This window comes from Phascolarctos cinereus, unplaced genomic scaffold (assembly GCF_003287225.1).
Source record: "Phascolarctos cinereus isolate Bilbo 61053 unplaced genomic scaffold, phaCin_HiC Scaffold_4;HRSCAF=312, whole genome shotgun sequence".
Classification (NCBI taxonomy): domain Eukaryota; kingdom Metazoa; phylum Chordata; class Mammalia; order Diprotodontia; family Phascolarctidae; genus Phascolarctos; species Phascolarctos cinereus.
The window spans coordinates 353,044,888-353,064,381 of record NW_027555847.1 but is presented as its reverse complement, the minus strand read 5'-3'; the positions used below and the strand labels follow the sequence as shown (position 1 = coordinate 353,064,381).

Here is a 19,494-nt window from a genome sequence, read left to right as displayed (position 1 = left end):
TTGTATAGCTGTGAGTCAGAGAATACCACCATCACAGAAGACTCAAAGCTGAGGAAGATACAAAGAGCAATGAAAATATACACGGAAGAGATAAGTAGACTAGCATATTACCAGTGATGACAAGTGGCATATATGGTAGACATCATTAAGGATGTGTGTAGCTGAAAAGGAGATGGTCCATTCATGTAGTGAGCACTTGGGATAACAAAGACAGCAATGGTCTAACCCCAGCAGCCACAAAATGCTTTTTTTGAAAAACAACCCTAACAGGGGCTCTTAACATGTGATCCATGAACTTGGATGGGGGAAAAAAGTTACATCTTTATTTTCACTAACATCTACCTAAAATTTAGCATGTCTTTCAATTATGATTTTAGGCAACATAACATTCTTCTGTGAAGGAGTCCATAGGTTTCACCAGATTGCCAAAAGGGACACATGACATGAAAGAGATTAAAGATCCCTGGCCTAGAAGGAGGGTCCCAACATATTGGACAGTTTATTTTTAAAGTGTACTACAAATGGAAGAACATGAACAAAAATTGCCCTAGATAAGAAGGTATCTGTGGGTTGTATTCTGGTCAAAGATCACGTGGGAGAGAGTTTATATGCATTGTTGACATCACAGATACAGCAAAGTGTATTGCTTAAGAAAACTCCAAATGCCAGCAAGTCAGGAATTAAATCACTATAGAGATTTATTTACAGAATATGGGGGAGCTCTAGGACCACCTTATTCTGACCACCTTATTTCTGCTATTATCACCAACACCCCCCCCAACACATACATACTTTTTACCAGGTTTGACCATCCACCAGTAAGTATTTGCTGAGCATTTACAATAGCCTTAAAACAAGAAAGTATAGAACAATGGTTCCTGCTTCCCCCAAAGGTCTTACTTTTTGTTTGAAGGCCAGTATAGCGACTTTGTGCTAACAAATAATAAATATTGTGTTAAGTAATTGGATCATTAAGCTGGGGAAAGAATGAACAACACCAGAGCATTCTGTAAATTGTTGGTTATTGTCAGATATCACATAGGTGCCAAACTTGTCTCAAAAACCAATTTTACAACAGCCTCCTCCTAGTGCTAAGAAAAAGTGGATTTTGTGGGGGTTTAGCTTTATGTAATAGCTTCTTCTCCTGCCCAAAGATACTGTGGCAATTTGTAGAGATTCCACTGAGAGAAAATGTCTTGAAACAAATAATAATTACAGCAGTGGAGAAAGTACAAAAAAAAAATTATGCACTGATTCCTTTCCTAGTACAATGCATCTCTAACTTTTAGTGGAGATTGTCAGGAAAACAAGAATTATTAGAAATTTCCACAGTTGCAAAATGTTTTGGAATGTATCTTTTCCAGAAAGCAGCCTGGCATGCTGGCTAGGGAGCTGGTCTCAGAGGCAGGAACACCTAGACTCAGGTCCTGCCTCTGACTCAAACTTAATGCAGGTGACTTAACTTTTCAACACCTCAGGTAACCGCCTAAATGAAAGACTAGTTGTATATGGAAGAAAGATGGCATGAACAAAAGAATGGAGACAGGAGATGACAAACTATGATGAGGGATGGAGAGTAGTCCAATTTGATTGGAGCACAGAAGAAGAGAAAGGAAGCAGTAGTATGAGGCAAGGCTGACATATTGGTAAAAATTTGTGGATGCTTGAATGCCAGTCAGGTATCTGCATTTTAGTAAGAGGTAAGTAGAGAACTAGGGAGCTGTTGGAGGTTTTTAAGCAAGACAGTTACATAATCAGAGGAAAATTAATCTGCCAGCAATGTCTGAGATGTATTGAGGTGGTGAGAAACTGAAGGTGGGGTTTAAGATTGCTTAAGAGGCTATTGCAATAGTGTGAGTGAGAGGTAATGGGAATATGAACTAGAGGCAAAGGAATGGAAAAGGCAGGTGTGAGAGATATTTCAAGGACTGGATCAACAGAAATTGCAACTAATTGGACATGGAGATGGGGATAAGGGAAAGAGGGGCCAAAGATGGCTGTAGGTTGTAAGCATGGGTAATTCAGAGTATGATTGTACCATTAGCAGAAATTTGGAAGTGAGGAACTGCAAGTTTTGGAAGGAAATGTTGAGTCTGATTTTAGCCATCTTAAGTTTGAAGTAGAGATCTCGGGTAGACAGTTGGAAGTGTCAGGATGAAGATCAGGTGAGGGATTGGGACTAGAGATTTAGATTCGGGACTCATGAGCATGGAGGTGGGGGTGGGGAGGCAATGGGAATAGAGGAGATTGCTAAGGGAGACAGTTATGTTGTTCATCCTTCATTCTGGAAGAGGACCAATGACATCAGAAGGAGGATGTCTTGATATGCTTGTGAATTATATTTAAGTGAGGCAGAGCTTTGAAAAGTCATCAGGCTCACTTCTGCATCCAGAGTCATTGAAGTCCAGTGGCAAGACAAAAGTCAAGACAATTGTTGATGATCCCAGGGTGCAGTGGGTGACCTTGGACTTTCTAAATTAGGTCTTTCACAGGTTTCAGTTCGTCTGAGGCAATGCCCATTAATTGACTAAGGTCTAGATAAGAATTGAGGCAAAAGATGTCCCAAAAGAGAGAAGAGAGAAGATAACTCAGATCTCAAGCTTAGACAGTGTAGATACCCACACTTTTGCTCAAACAATCAACTGTTTAAGTATAGGATGGGAGAGGCTGAATATGACATCATTTGAAAAAGACTGGGGAGTTTTGGTCAACTTCAAAGCTCATTATGAGTTAATAGTGTGATATGGCAGCCAAAAAATCTAGTGCAAAAAGTGTGTTAAGAGCAATAGTGTCCAGGACTAAGTTGTTGATAGTTTTTTGGTACTCTGCTTTGAGCAAAACATTTCTGAAGTCTTGTATAGAAGCAGCTAGGTGGGGCAGTGGATAAAGTGCTAGGCCTGGAGTCAGGAAGACCCGAGTTCAAATTTAGCCTTGCTAAGTGCTTTACAAATATTATCTCATCTTATCCTCACAGCAACCCTGGGAGGTAGGTACCATTATTTTGTGTGTGTATGCATAATCATGTAAAACTTATTTCCATATTAGTCATGGTCTACATTAGTCATGTAAAAAAGAAGCAGACCAAAAGAAAAAACAAAACAAAAATAAAGCGAAACACTGTAGGCTTCGATATCCATTCAGATGCCACCAGTTCTTTTTCTAGAAGTGGATAGCATTTTTGTGAGTCCTTTGGAATTGTCTTGGATCATCATGTTGGTCAGAGAAGCTAAGTTATTCATGGTTGATCATTGTACAATAGTGCTGTTACTGTGTACGATGTTCTCCTGGTTCTGCTCACTTCACTTTGCATCAGTTCGTTTAAGTCTTTCCATGTTTTTCTGAAATCAGCCTGCTGTCATTCTTATAGCACAATAGCATTCTGTCACAATCCTATGCCACAACTTGCTCAGCCATTCCTCAATTGATGGGCTTCCCCTCAATTTCCGATTCTTTGCCACCACAAAAAGAACTGCTATAAATCTTTTGGGGTAGGTACTATTATTATGCTTATTTGAAGGATAAGAAAACTAAGGCCAAGTGCTAAAGTGACTTGAACAGGGTCATACAGCTAGTAAGTGTCGGATAGGATTTAAACTCAGGTCTTCTTGACTTTAGGTCTGGCATTCTATCTACTAACCACCTAATGGGATGAAGAAAGGCCTGGAGAGACCAAGTCTTTTTAAGGATCACAGAATTTCAGAGTAGAAAATCGACCTTACAAGCCATAATTCAACAGGAATTCCCTTGACAATATGCCCCCAGGATCATTCAGCCTTTACTTGAGAGGAGATTCCTGTTCAGGTACTGTTGAATCCAAAACAGTTTCTGGAGTCCCTTCTAAATCGGGTTGTGAGATTTGTGAAATGTCTGAGGCATAGAAATACAAGATGTTTGTTTCATAGAAGCTTCAAAATAGAAGTTTCAGACACTTTTAAATACAATATGTAGCAAAGTTTTATTTGGATAGAATACACGATCATTATTAAATATTTATGGAGCACCCAGTAAAGTGCTGTGCCTTAAGTGGGTCCTCTACAATAATTTTTGAAATGATAGTAATGTGAACATACATAAAAATCCTGTTATCCTCATGAAGATGGATATACCTTAAGCTGGCCATTCACCAGGGATTGTTGTGAGAAGAACATCTACATCTTCAAACACCATGGCATCATCATCATCATCATCATCATCGGTGGTGGTGGTAATGGATCCTGCTTTTATTTTTTGTAAGACCTTTAAGTCTGGTGCTATTCTAAGTCCTCCACCTTCTTAGACTGCTAGGATTTGGAGTTTTTGCTCATCCCCAGAGGCATGGAAATATGTGATTGGGGATTGGAGGTGGATGGGAGGGTGGGACTGAAAAAGATCCCAAAAAAGGAGGAGACACCACTCTGAGAAGAGCTATACAGGGCCCCTTTCCCCAGAGGCCTGGGGAAGAGGCACACAGAGAGAAAACTCCAAATTCCAGAAGTCCATACAGATCCAAGCCATTCTTGCTCCCTCTAGAGGAGGCTTGCACTATCAACAAAGGTAATTGGGTCAGGTGAGAATATCGCCCATCATTTAGCTATAATTGGCAGAACGATCAATTGAACCAATTGAGATCAGGAGCTATAGAAGTCTATCCCCAGCTCTCCCACTTGCTTAGCTTGCCGTAAGCATGCTTTTAACCACTGTGAGCCTCGGTTTCCTCCTAAATAGCTTGAGAGAATTGGACTAGATGGATTCTATTAACATTCTTCGCACCATAGAGCCTTTTACAGGAATGTCCCTAAACTACCACTTTAGATCTGGAAGGAGATTGGACATTACTGTTCTTGAAATTCCATATAGCTGAGCAAAGAGCTCTCTGCCGACATAGGGCAGTTAAGTTGTGTGCTTGTGGGCTATTTCTAGCAATTTATTCAAACACATTTTCACAGTCCTAACTTGGGGCAAGAAGTCCTTCTAGTGGGCTTCCCTAGTGACTGAGGATATTGGCTGGGAATTCCAAAACCCTCCCTCTCTCCTCCTTCCCCTCTTACTCCTCAGAAGAGAGGAGACTTTTCCATGGATCCACGTTTCTGTTTGAATTCTGATTAGGAATTTCTCAAATTTGTGTTTCAGTTCCCAAATCGTGGTGAGGAGGTACCTTGTAGTGGGACAGCCAGAGGAGGTCCAGAAATCCTTATTCTTTGTCTTTTTGTGGTCAACTCTAGTCCTTAGAATTATGGGGAAGGGGGTGGGGCAGGGAAAGGTTAAATGGAAGGACCCAGGAACTGAGACAAACAGGGTGGGAGGCGGCTGTTAGCTAAAGTTGTGAAAGCAGCTCGTAAGGGGCCTAGAAGTCTTAGGTTTTAATTTTTCTTTCCCTGCCCCCGCCCCACAATGCGCACACCACCCACTTTCCCCTCCCTTTCTCTCTTTGCCAAACTCTCTTTCCCACCATCCCTCGCCTGACTGGAAAGCCCAAGAGGTTAAATGCGCCTTCTTCTGCGTCAGGGCCATTCTCCCATCTGTTCGCTGGAAGAGTAAAAGTGGTCGAATTCCTTTGGGTCTCCAGGAGTTCCAAGTGTCCGGGGCGAGACGGGAAATTGCAAAAGTCCTCCCGCCTCTCGCCTCTTCCTACTCCCTCCCCTTACCACCCCCCTCACCTCCTCCACTTTTCCAGTAACTCCAGCCCCCGCCCCGGTGCTAAGCCTGCGGCTGATTCATAGCCCAGAGTTACATCGCTGGGGGTCAGGGCGACTTCGCAGAGCGAGCCTCTGGCCGCACTGTCTCTACGCCTTCCACGGCCCGCTCAGCTTGCTTCCTCCGCGGGACTACGAGCTAGTCCCCCTCCCCCGGCCCCGCGGCGCCTCCGCATCTCGCTCCTGTTAGCAGCCGAGCTCCAGGACCGAGACGTAAGTGCTCTACAACTGCTATTGCTTCCTGGTCCTGGGAAAGCAAGTCTTCTTCTTCTTCCTCCTCCTCCTCCTCTTTCTCCTCCTTCTCCTCCTTCACCTTTTCCTTCATTTAATCTCAGTAGGGCCATCCCCGCCTCTCCTGGCAGCAAGTTTGCTTTCCTTTCCCAGATTGGGGCCCGCGGAGCATCCGCAATCGAGCGCTCAAGATGGGGAGAAAATGAGAACTTTTAATACACTTAACACTTCGAGTCCGACTGTTACCAAAGAGTATACAGACCGTGGCAACCCTTCCAGGTGCTTTTGTCTCTGGTGCCTTATTTGTCTCTTTCAAGTTGAAGAGTCTAGGGTTAGAACCTGTTTTAACATGGGGACTCCTCAGAGTTGGAAGAGACTTCAAAGGTCAGGTCCATACTTGAGTAAGAATCCCTGCTAAACATAACTGACAAAAGGCCATCTAACCTTAGGGTCTGGTTGTGCTTTCACTGAATGAGAGTTCTAGGAAGAATTAACTATTATATTTTGGAACCTTGTACGAGCTCATTATTCCCAGTTTGACGTGATTACCGTAGGATTGAGAGCTGGAAGGGACCTTAGAGTTCCTCTAAATCCACTCTCCTTTCATTTAACAGACGGGGAAGTTGAGGTTCACAAAGGTTCAGTGGTTGGCCTAGGGATTACAAAGGTAATAAAGAGAGTTGGAACTTGACTCCAAATCCAACAATCTTTCCACTGTTTCTGCTTGGACCTTCCCCTTGTGGGACTTTTTGGAGGGAAAGGTGTCAAAATTATTTTTGTGTTGTTGTTAAGTCGTTTCTGTCTCCCTTTGTGATCCCATTTGGGGTTTTCTTGGTAAAGATATAAGCCCATAAAAGTTCAACTATCAGAAACTACACCCCAGCTTCAGTCTTTGCATCGGCTACCCATTCTTCCCCCTGCCCTCTCAGAAAGACCAGAATAGAATGCTAGATCACTGGAAGAGGGGGATTATGTATAATACTCCCTCATTTAGAGATGAGGAAACTACCAATTAAAATGCTATTGTATTGCATACAGTATGATACATATTAGTTTCTACTTTTTTTCCTTGATGGATACTTCAGTATATATCTGGAGAGGGATCTTTACCGCGTGTTCCAAGGAGCACCCTCCACCTTTCTTGGTCTTTTTTGGGGGGGGGTTGGGCGATAGGGGTTAAGTGACTTGCTCAGGGTCACACAGCTAGTAAGTGTTACGTATCTAAGGCCATATTTGAACTCAGGTCCTCTTGAATCCTGGGCTGGTGCTCTGTCCACTGCGCCACCTAGCTGCTCCTCCACCTTTCTTGGGCACCATACAAAGGCTGTTTATGCTAGCCATATTTCTCTCTAAAGTATTAAATATTGTTTGTACCAACATTTCTTATATGTAGCAATATTTTGGTATGAAAATACATTATATTTTCTCAATTTTCTTCTCAAATTTCACCAACCCTCACTTGCCACTCTCCTTGGCAGATTCCGAATTCCTAGACTCTAGAGGTATTTAGAGGTTTCACATTACATTTCTAACCTTGAAAGTATTATGTGGCTACATTAGTTTGGAAAATGCTGATCTAGAACCCTCTTAGACTAGGTAGTCTTTTTTATCTCCCTAATTTTGAAAGGCTTCATTCATAAAATAACCTAATCTTTTTCTCTCCTGGGCAAGTTGTGAATATAAAGCTGATAGGCCCAGCATTCCAGGCTGTTTGTTTTTCTCTGAAGGAAATGTTTTGGGGTTTTTTGTTTGTTTGTTTGTTTTTAGGAAAATTAGAACACGGTAAGACTAGCTAAAAATACTTTTATTTGGCAAGTTGGGTTGTTGGTTTGTTCTTCTTCTAACCACTTTGTTCTTCCTAAAGATCACCAAATTCGAATCAAATTAGTTTACTTGAACAAGCATTATGAAGTGTCTGCTGTGTGTCCTGGGGTTGTTCTAGTAGAACTCAGTCAGTCAATAAGCATTTAGCTTACTACTTGCCAGACACTAGGCTAAGCTATGAGAATATACAGAAAAGCTAAAGACCATCCCTGCCCTCAAGGAGTTCACAATCTAAAGGGAGAGACAACATGCAAACAAATATATACAAGCAAGCTATACACAAGATAAATAGGAAATAATTAATAGAAGAAAAGCAATACAATTAAGAGAGATTGGGAAAGGCTTCCGGTTAAAAGGTGGGTTTTTAATTGGGGCTTGAAGGAAGCTGGGAGGCAGAGATGAGGAGGGAGAGCTTTACCAGTAAAGGAGATAGAGAAAATGCCTGAAGCTGAGAGATGGAGTGTCAGGTTTGTGGAAGTGCTAGGAGGCCAGTGTCTCTAGATCTTCAGTAAGGTGTAAAATACTGGAAAGGTAGGTGGAGCTACCTTTGAAGGGCTTTGAATGCCAAACAGAATTTGTATTTGATCCTGGAAGTCTTAGGGAGCCACTGGAGTTTTTTGGGGGAAGAGGGATAATGATCAGACCTGCGCTTTAGGAAAATCACTCTGGTGGCTGAATGCAGGCTGGACTAGAGTGAGAGGAAATATATTATAGCACAGTCAAACTAACTGGAAGGTTACTACTACAATAATCCAGGCTTGAGGAGATGAAGGTAGCTACAGTGAAAAAAAGAGAAGGAAACAATTCCAGCCCACCATAAGCCTATGTTCCACTGGGGCAAAATGACATAAACACAAATAAGTAAATACAAAAAGTATACAAAGTAATTTAAGTGGATGGCAGTGTGTGAATCTAACCAAGAGGGATCAAGAAGTTAAGCAACATTAAGCTATGCAGGGGGTTAGGGTTAGAGGGTCTGTTTCAGCAGCAGAGGCGGATAGGAGTGGCAGGGAGGCAAAATGATACTGTGTGACACAGTAGAATTGACCACTAGCTCTCAAACCAGAAGGCCTGGATTCAAATCCTGCTTCTTTTGTTTACTCTGTGACCCTGGTCAAATCACTTAATCTCCCTCAGCTTCAGTTTCTTCATGTGTAAAATGAAAATGTTAGACTAGAATCAGGGGTAGAAAACCTGTGACCTTGAGGCCACATGTGACCCTCTAGGTTCCTCAAGTGCAGCCCTTTGACTGAATTCAAACTTCCCTTTAATAAAAGGATTTGTTCTGTAAAACCTGGACTCAGTCAAAAGGCTTTATCCAAGAACCTAGAAGGCCACATGTGGCCTGGAGGCCACAGGTTCCCCACTCCTGGGATGGTCTCAGTGACCCCTTCCAGTGGTTGACCGACTGATCACTGCACTCTGCTATATAATTAAAAAAAAACTAACACGAAACTTAAATACAGCAATGTGCTGGTGAATGTTTAACAGCTGATTCTCCAGGAGAAAAATGTCTACATGACACTTTTAAGTTTAATCTACATTATCAACATTTTCCCCATTGCTTTTTAAAGTCATGATAATAATAATAACAATAATAATACCCAATGAATCATGGCCTGCTTTGTAACATTTGCTGATTTCTGAGGTATAAATGCTTGAACTGAATATTTAACAATTGTCTCTCATAAGCCAGTAGGAGCTAGTTCTACCATTCTCCTGCTATAGGGTCTTTTGGATTTCATATTATACTTTTTATGTTCATTTGGCCCTTACAACAACCCAGTTATCCTCATTTTCTCATTATTTATTTATTCATTTGTTATTTCATTTATTTACTTAAAATTCATTTATTGATAAAATTTATTTATTTATCATTATCTTCACTTTACAGTTGAGGAAACTGAGGCATAGAGAAATTAGAATACCTAACCTAAAGTTTCAGATAGTTTGTAGCAGAACTAGAGCTCATGATTCCTCAATCCTGTATTCTTTCCATGACACCATGCTCCCTCGTCATGACAGACTACTACTAGGTCAGTCAAAGTGCTGGAGAATAGGAAGCAATAGGGCTGTAGTAGAAAGATTTGGATTCAGAGAATCAGGGTTCAAGGGAAATCTAGTTGAAATTCTTGAAATATTCTCTTGGAATTGCTGAATTTTCTATTAAAGTTACATTTTATAAAAATTAGAGCCATCTACCAATGGAACACATGACCTCACAGAGTAGTAAGCTCCCCATTGTTAGGAGCATTCAAGAAGGGTCTGGATGACAACTCCAGTTCCTGTCAGGGATGTGATAGAGAGGATTCCTGGGTAGAAGGTAGGATTAAATGGCCCCTTAAAACTTTAGGCTTGTCATTTTATACTTTAAGTTAGAGAGTTTTGACTTCATTGATCCCTAAAACTTCCTCCCATCTTTAAGAATGTTATCGTAAGTAGAGAGATCACTACACTGGATTTCGGTGCCAGTGATCTACAGCTGCCCATAGATTCATTGATTTCTAAGGTCCCTTCCAGCTTTAACGATATAGGAACCTATGGATTTGGATACATGCCCACTGATGATAAGGATCAGCTGTCTACTTTATGAAGGTATTCTTACTTTTTTCTCTGTCCCTGTATTGGGCTGAGTCTCTGCATCTGTCCTCCTTATCAATAATGGGAATGCTCTGTATTTTTTTTAAAATGCCAGCAGCAGAGACAATCAGTTTCAGGGGAAAGGCAGCAGCACCAGAGGGAGGAGAGAGTTCACCTACTTCCAGGGCTACAGTTTCAAGACCAGAGCTCTCTGATGTTTCCTGCTGAGTCTACAATGTCCCTTTCCAGCAGAATTAATCTCTGGACAAGCCAGAGACAACTAAAAGTATTTGAATTCCACCTAGGATACTTGCCAGCTGGGTGAACATAGACAATTCATTTAGTCTTTCTCTTTTCTTATCTCTAAAATGGGGATCTAGAATGCCTACCTTGTGATATATGTAAAGCGCCTTGTAAAATTTAAAATGGCATTTAAATGTCAACTACATTTCTTTTTCTTTGTTTCCTGTGTTGTTATTGACAGCGTGTCTCTAGGCTTCTGTGTTTTTCCAATGATTCCTTTTTCATGGAGAAGGGAGAAAATGAAGAAAGATCACAATTGTTTTGTAAGGGACTTAGGGACACTTGGATTTGACAAAGAGAAAGAGCAAGCAATCTTGCCGTGAAAACAGGACTGGGGCAGTCTTGGCTCCAAGAGAAGGAAGTTCAGGCTCTTGCCTTCTCCCTCATTTACAGGAACTGTTAAGCCTGGGCTTATCTCTTCCCAGTGGGAGGAAGCCCTTCCTAGTATTAAAACCCTTTATCATAGGGGAAATGTGTGTTGAAATTGGAAACCTGCTCCAAATCATTTCATAGGAACAAGTTCCTCCCAGTGACAAGTTTCCTTGTCATTCACTAGCAATAACTCAGAGGTTCCCAAATGTATTTGGCCTACTGCCCCCCTTTAAAAAAAATTACTCAGCACCCCCCCACCCTAGAATCTACTTTCTTTTACCTTTTAATGTTTTTTTTAAAAAATTTGCATAATTTCAAAAACATAAAATATTTTTTGAAAAGTGATGTATCTTGAATTTAATAATTTATTGTAAATTTTTTGCATTTGCAAAAAATGCAGTTTTTTTCCTGTGTTAAAATTTTGATGATGCAATATTGCATTATGTAACTGGATAGTATACATTGTAAGCAAGTCATTACATGCACACATTGACCTGCCAACACTTGCTTGTTAAGATTTGTTGTTGAACTTGACCCCTGATCAGTTATAACTTGCATTTTGTGTGTTTATTTGGAAAAGAATGTAAGCACTATGACTTTAGCTCTGTTACACAACAGATGAAGCATGTACAAATGGTTTTTCAAAAATTTCTGCGCTTCTTTCCTTATGCTTCCACCACCCACTTACTTTTATTCAATGCCCCCCAATTGCACCAAGGTTACTACTGTTCCCACACACACACACACCAGGAAGCTAAGCAGAACTTCTTGGGCACCCCAAGAAAGGGAGAAAAGGACTTCCCACAACTGGGAGCACTGAGTTATCTCTGTGCCACTCATCCTTTCTAATTTGGAGCTCACTTTTTCCCTGGATTCTGCATGTACTTGTATGAGAGTGAGTCACAGACTTTTTTTGGAGGTGGGGGGGGAAGTGTTTCATATTAACTGTTGTAATACCTGTGTCAATTAATTCCCCCCTTTCCTAAAAATTAATGGAGTCTGGAATTAATTGATAAATCACCCGTAATCTTGGTGGGAAATATACTGGGATAGAGGTTCAATCCAATAGCATTAGACAAGACACCACTATCAAGACACCACCAACCTTCAGGACCATCTTTAGAGTCCTGGGGGGATATTGCAGCCTTACTCTGGGCACCCAGTCTCACCAGTGCAAGTGGGGGTTCACATAGTTTGGATAGCTGTCTCAGAGCATCAACATTCTTCAGGAGAGCACACATAATTACTGTACAGAACTACAGGGTGAGGGAACTTTGGGGTGCATACAATACTTAGGTCAGGTAAATCCCAGCAATTTCATGATACTGTTAGTGCAGTATAGATATGAAGCACTAAACATTTCTTTCCAGGTGGCCCCAGTTAAGCAGCTAGTGAGTACAGTGGATAGAGCACTGAGCCTGGAGTCAGGAAGACCTGAGTTCAAATCTGACCTCAAACAGAGGTTGTGTGATCTGGCTCTGTGACCCTAGGCAAGTCTCTTAACCTTTGTTTGTCTTAGTTTCCTCATCTGTAAAATGGGGATAATAATAGCACTTACTTTCCTGGGTTGTTGTAAGGATCAAACAAGATAATATTTGTGAAGTGTTTTACAAACCTAAAGTGCTATGTAAATGCTAGCTATTATTAATATTAGCATTAGTATGAGTATTATCTGTTTTCTTGTTCATTTCTCTGGCTTAGACTGATCTTTATCACTTACTGTCATGGTTCCAGGAGAAGTGGTGTCTTTTTCCATTTTGGCTCTTAATCTTTCTCCTTTTGGTTCACAACTACCCCTTCTCTTCCTCCCCACCAGTTAACTCACTCTGCTCAGCTTGGGTGTCCTTCTGAATTCTTGGTAGGGGTCACCATAGCCCATTCTCAGTAATTCATTAGTACATGAATTAACATGTAAAAGACAGCTCAATCTGAGTAATTCTTCATTATTACAGTATAGATAAAATAAGGACAAAAATATACTATGTACAACATTTTTATTATTCAAAATGAATTTCCTAATTATTAGTGCCACTAAAAGACATCAGAAAAAAAACCAATACCCTCTCTGTATTCTGCAATTTACCCAAGGATATGAACCCTTCAAAACTTCCTCAGGACTTTAGAAAGTGACTGAAGTCTGATTGCCAAACTTCTCACAGAGGACAAGGGAATACTTAATAGAGTTGAATGATGATAATTAAAGAGAAACTATTTGCAGATAAATTATTAGCATTGGCTTAGAAGAAAAAGCCATAAGAAATGCAAGAAACAGCTTCAAATGTTAATAGGTTTCTCTGAACCTTAGAATATAACATTACACCACAGTAGAACCATAATGTCCAAGTCAGGATTTTTCTCAGAGAAAGTCTCATCTTTCCCTGGGGAAGAAACATATAAATGCAATGGAGCCTTACAACAGTGGCAGGTGCCTGAGGTGGAGAAAAGAACTAGATTTTAAGAAGTCTTAAAGGTACAGCACTTGGAATCAGCCAAAGTACATAAAAAAACCAACACCCTTAAAGTCAAGAAGGCCTGAATTCAAATCCTTCCTCAGATGCTTCCTAGCTGTGTGACCCTGGACAAGTCACTTGACCTCCCGAGTCTTGGTTTCCTCACCTGTAAAATAGGGATAATGATAACATCTACCTTGTAGGGTTATTGTGAGGATCAAATGAGATAATATATGTAAAGCACTTTGTAGGAATTAAAGTGCCACATAAATGCCAGCTATTATTAATATTGTTATTAAACATATGCCAATTTCATTCATAACTATCCGATAAAAGGAGGAGAGACCCTTGAAGTTTGTAGTGAACAGAGAGCCACATTGAAAGACTGGAAGTGAGAAGAGCAGGAAAACCTAAGTTAGGAACATGCAATTTGACTGGAGCAAGTGTGCCAGGTATGGTGTCCTCCCAAGAGCTAAAGGAGTATCTGTTGTTTATTGTTCAGGCACGTCTGAATCTTTGTCACCACATTTGGAGTTTTCTTGGCAAAAATACTGAAGTGATCTGCCATTTCCTTCTCCAGCTCATTTTACAGATGAGATACTGAGGGAAACAGGGTTAAATGACTTGCCCAGGGTCACACAGCTAGCAGGTATCTGAGGCTGGATTTGAACTTAGAAAGATGAATCTTCCTAACTTCAGTCCTAGCACTCTATCCACAGTTCCCTGCCCTAAAGGACTATCTAGTTAGTCTTGATTTGAACAAAAGTTTGTTTGTTTGTTTTGTTTCTTGCTAGGCAATGGGGTTAAGTGACATGCCCAGAGTCACACAGCTGAATGTTATGTGTCTGAGTCTAGATTTGAACTCAGGTCCTCCTGACTCCAGGGCCAGTACTCTATCCACTGCGCCACCTAACTGCTCCAATTTGAACAAAAGTTGTCAAATTTTAGTGAGTTGTTAAAAATAATAAATCATTTTGAATGATATTTCTGAACTTAAAAAAAATGAATTAACTTGTAAAAGCTCTGTCCAGTTTCATCAAACCATATGTGGACTATAGTAACCAAACAGGAGACCATAACTACTTATATTCTAGAGCAAGAACCTATCAATATCTTGATGAGAGATTGAACAATGGACAAGACTATTCAATGGGTGGTAATCAGGGAGCAAAGGGCCAAAGATCTGGGTCCTCTGATGGAAGGTTCCCATCAGCCCTGTACAAAAGAAAAAGTAACAGAGTATCTTTTTTGGTAACTGTGGCTTGGATGGACATAGGAATAATGAGCGCAAAGAAAAAAGGAATAGCATTTTGATGACTAAGAAATGTAGATGAAGCCAAGGATGAAGAATGCTATAAGCTACTAGGATGATCAACTTAATATCAGTACCTATGGTATGTGGTTCATTCCACTTGGACAATAAGGACTCCTTATCAAAGTGAGAGTGAAAACGAGAAAGATAAAATGTATCACTATCTTAGAAAAGTGAGTTTCTGTAACCACTGTGTTCCAGTCCTTTTACAAATGACATTTCAGGCATTTCATAGATTTTATGGATTGAGTGAGAAAGACAATTCCTACTTAGGCTACATTAAAATGAGTCTGAAGTTCACTAAAGAAGTAGTTGGTGTTGACAAAGAAGCAGATACTTTAGCATTAGCATATCTAGATCCTAAGAACATCTCTGATGTATAGGCCTTATCTGGAATTGATTCTAGATTTATTAAAGATCCAATCCACATAATCCAAGCTGCAAGTTGGAACTTAGTGTGTGAATAGTTTGATCATCAGCTTTTATAGAAGCACATAACACAGAAGCAAGTGGTAGCGAGAGTACCGTCTGAGCACTGATTTCTCCAGATTTCTCCAAATGGAGGATACATCCAGAAAATATTTGATTCTGATGACTTCATATCACCTGAGGGCACAGCTCAAAAGGAGGAGAAAAATATTCTCACTCTGGGAATGGGACATGGGGTGTGCCCAAAGAACTGTCAATGAAGAAGAGGGAGAGACAAACTGAGGCATCAAGGTGAATACATTCATCAGGGATCAGTTCTACAAAGAAAAGCCAGACCAAATGCATGTGTCCCTAGAGAACAGCCCTTCTCTTTGGAGTGCTATGGTTTTGTGTATTAGTGTTATGTCATCCAACTGGTTTTGAATAGTTTCGTACCACACCCATGTTCCTTGGAAGTAAATGATCATCATTGTTGTATTCCTCATGGGAATGAGTAGGGGAATTGAGAAAGAACAAATCTATCAGGACTGGTGAACCAGAAGTAATAGGGATTTAGAAAAAGGAATTTTAAAAATTATTTCTTTATTGTACTTGCACTATAGATTATGCCTAGAGCTTCTTTGTGTTTGTGATGGCTTATTTTCAGATTCTTAGCACGTAGAGCTGGAAGGGAAACTAGAGATCATCTATTTCTGCACCCTTGCATTTTATTTTTTCCTATTTTCTTTTTCTTTTGAACTTAGAAATCATTTACACGCAGACTTTTCAATGTTTAAAAAAAAGAATTATATAAAATCATGAAGTCTCTCTCTCTCTTTGTCTACCTCTCTCTCTCTCTCTCTCTCTCTCTCTCTATCTATATACATACATACAAAGTTTTTAAAAGTTTATTAAACTTAACATCTTCTGGACTTCTTGTTTCTTTTATGTATTGCCTCATTTTTTATGCACTTTTGATTTTTTTTGTATCCTTTATCATTACTCAGTACCTTTCCACTTCCCTCTCCCCTCCCCAAAACTCTCAAGTATAAAAAACAAATACAATCACGCAAAACGAATCCACACACTGGCTATGTTTAAAAATTAAGGTCTCATTCTGTACCTCTAGTCATTACTTCTTCCATGAAGTAGGAAACGGGATTCATTATCTGTCTGGTGACATGATTGTTCACTATACTATACTACACATATTAGATATGTCCTTTTCCTCTCTGAGACTTCTTTGGAGTATATGCTATGTAATGGTATCATTGCTTCAGAGCATATATACAATTTAGTGACTTTTTAAGTATAGTTCCAAACTGTTTTCCAAATGTTTGGACTATTTCCCAGATCTTCCAACCATGAATAAGTATATTTGCTTTCCCATGCTCCCTCTAATAATTGCTGTGTTCATGTCTGCCAGCCTGATGGGTGTGAGTTGGAAACTTAGAATTGCTTTAATTTTCATTTTTATGATTATTAGTGATTTGCAGGATTCTTTCAAATGGTTGATAGTTTGCATTTCTTCGTAGTGAGCCCTCTGGGCACACAGTCCAAACTCCTACTGGGAGTGGCAACCTCAGGTCCTCCCAGAACAATTGACTACTTTTCACCTCAGGGTTCTTTCATCTCAGTAGCCCTAAGGACTGAGATATTCTAATACTGTTACTCTTAGCCATCTATTACCCGCCCCCCCAATATATTGTTGATGTCTATTAACTTTTGTTTTTGTTTTTGTTTTTTGGAGGCAATTGGGGTTAAGTGACTTGCCCAGGGTGGCACAGCTATGTCAATTAACTTTTACAGAGGGATATGAACTAAGAAGATAAAGCAAGAACAGAAATATAAAATCTTCCTCACAAACTGGGAGAGGGGGAGCCTTACTCTTCCCTGTGAAGAGTGGGCTCAAAGCCTAAAGTGGGTGGTACAAAATATTGTTAGCCCAATCTCAGATTCATTCTCCCTCTTCTATGTGCATGCGCGCGCGCGCACACACACACACAGAGTCTCTGGGGAGAGTGGGCTCAAACCACAGGTACTGAGGCATACATTTAGGGAACATGTGGAACTGAAAGTAGTTCACAGCCCTGTTAGAAAATCTTAAACAAAAGTCTACTACTACAGGAGTGTGTGAAGGAAAGCCTTTATTACTCTTCTTGCGAGAAGCAGGCATACTGCACCCTAGTACAGCACATGCGTGCCAGTACAGAAGCAGAGCCAACTTTTAAACAGTTGGTAAAATCCATACTCCTGGGAGCTGGGATTTGACCAGCTCATTTGGGTTACGCTCTTCCTGAAATGCCCATCCCATGTTACTCTTTGTCATATTCACCCTTCCTGGTCATGTGCCCCATTTTCAAAAATGGAGACTATCTTCGCCTTTGCGGTGTTTCAGTTGATATTCAATAAGCTCATTAAATAAGCGCAGAGGAGAAAAGCCTTTGCTCAGTTCTTGCCCCGGACCAGTTGCCACTGGTTTAACCTCCAGGGCTCAGTCTTAAGGAAGTAGTGGTTTTGTAGAGTATTTGGGGAACTCTCTGATTGATTGAGGGACCATCCCCAAGATCTTGGAAGTCCTCAGAATTTCCATGTTCTGCTGTGGAAGCCTAACTTCTAAATCTTTCTCACAGCCCTTTGCCTAGACATCTTTTTCTCCCTTCTAGAAGTCCTCATCAAAGTCCCTCTTGTATGAGGTATTAATAGTGGTCAAATTTTTCCCTTAGTTGGCCAGGCTAGTTCTTTTTAGAACCTGGTGTAAATCCACTGCTGGGCTGGATCAAGCAGGTCACACCTCAGGACTGACTCCTCACCAGACTCAACTATGGCTTCTCCCAGCTCTACTGGTCTCTGCTATGGACTCTATCTGCCAAGAGGACCTCTGGTAGCTCTTCTAATCTTTCAAAGCTTACAAGGCCATAACCTAGCCCATTCCATTTCTGGATATTTTTTCTTAAGAAGGACTATCATTTCTGGTGTGAGGGCTCACCAAGCCTTTTTCTGAGCTGCTTATCCACCTTTGCTGTTTGCCTGTCATGTGACTTTCACCTGTGGCTCCAAGAAGCTGTAGCATGTGCAGTGGCCACACTCCAGTAAAACCATCTCAGCAGACAGGCAAAATCAGCTTGAGGGTAGGGGTATGTCTACTCCAAGCATGTGAAGACTTCCTCCAGTGGAATGGGCAAATGAGAATAATTTGTTCCAGTGACCATGAAGACAGCTGAAACAGGTACTGTGGAGTGGTTGGAGCTTAGTCAGATGTCAAAGAGGCCAAGGGCCATCAACAGTCATTTTGCCTTTGTCTTGCCACTGGACTTTGTTGACTTTGGAAGAGAGTGAGGCTGATGACTTTTGTGCAACTCTGGAGTCCAGACATCACCCCATGATGTCATTGGTCCACTTAGAAAATGAAAGCTGAGTGTACCAAAATAAAATCAAAATGGGTATATGATTTAGATATAAAGGCTGATACTACAAGCAAACTGGAGAGCAAGGAATAGCTTTTCTATCAGATCAATGGAGAACAGAAAAATTTGTGACTAAGTAAGAGATAGAGAACATTATGAAATGCAAAATGGATAATTTTGATTACATTAAATTGAAAAGTTTTTGCACCAACAAAGCCAATGCAACCAAGATTAGGAAGGAAGCAGAAAATTGGGTAAGAATTTTTACAACCAGTGTCTCTGATAAAGGCTTCATATCTAAAATATATAGAGAACTGAATCAAATTTGTAAGAATACGAGTCATTTCCCAATTGATAAATGGGCAAAGGATATGAATAGGCAGTTTTCAGATGAAGAAATTAAACCTATCTATAATCATATAAAAAATGTTCTAAATCACTATTGATTAGAGAAATGCAAATCAAAACAACTCTGAGGTACTACATCACACCTATCAGATTAGCTAACAGGAAAATTACAAATGCTGGAGAAAATGTAGGAAAATTGGAACATTAATGCATTGTTGGTAGAGTTGTGAACTGATTCAACCATTATGGAGAGCAATTAGGAACTATGCCTGAAGGGCTATAAAAATATGCATACCCTTTGACCCAACAATATCATTTCTAGGGTTGTATCCCAAAGAAATCATAAAAGTGGCGGGGAAGCCTAAAAAAGACCTCCATGTACAAAAATGTTTATAGTAGCTCTTTTGGTGCTAGACAAGAACTGGAAATTGGGGGGATGTCCATCAATTGGGGAATGGCTGAACAAGCTGTGGTAAGTTGTGGTATATGAATGTAATGGAATGCTATTGTGCTGCAAGAAACGATGAGCAGACGGACTTCAGAAAAATCTGAAAGAATTTATATGAACTGATGCTGAGTGACGTGAG

The 19,494-nt window shown here is 40.4% G+C and overlaps 1 protein-coding gene across 1 annotated transcript in view; it reads left to right on the top strand.

Annotated features, from left to right (window-relative positions):
• The first annotated feature begins 5,480 nt into the window (after positions 1 to 5,480).
• The window catches only part of OSMR (oncostatin M receptor), an 86,339-nt gene continuing 72,325 nt past the window's right edge, over positions 5,481 to 19,494 (top strand). Inside the window, 1 exon segment of the mRNA XM_078153212.1 lies at positions 5,481 to 5,885. The gene's annotated coding sequence lies outside the window, so the exon portion shown is untranslated.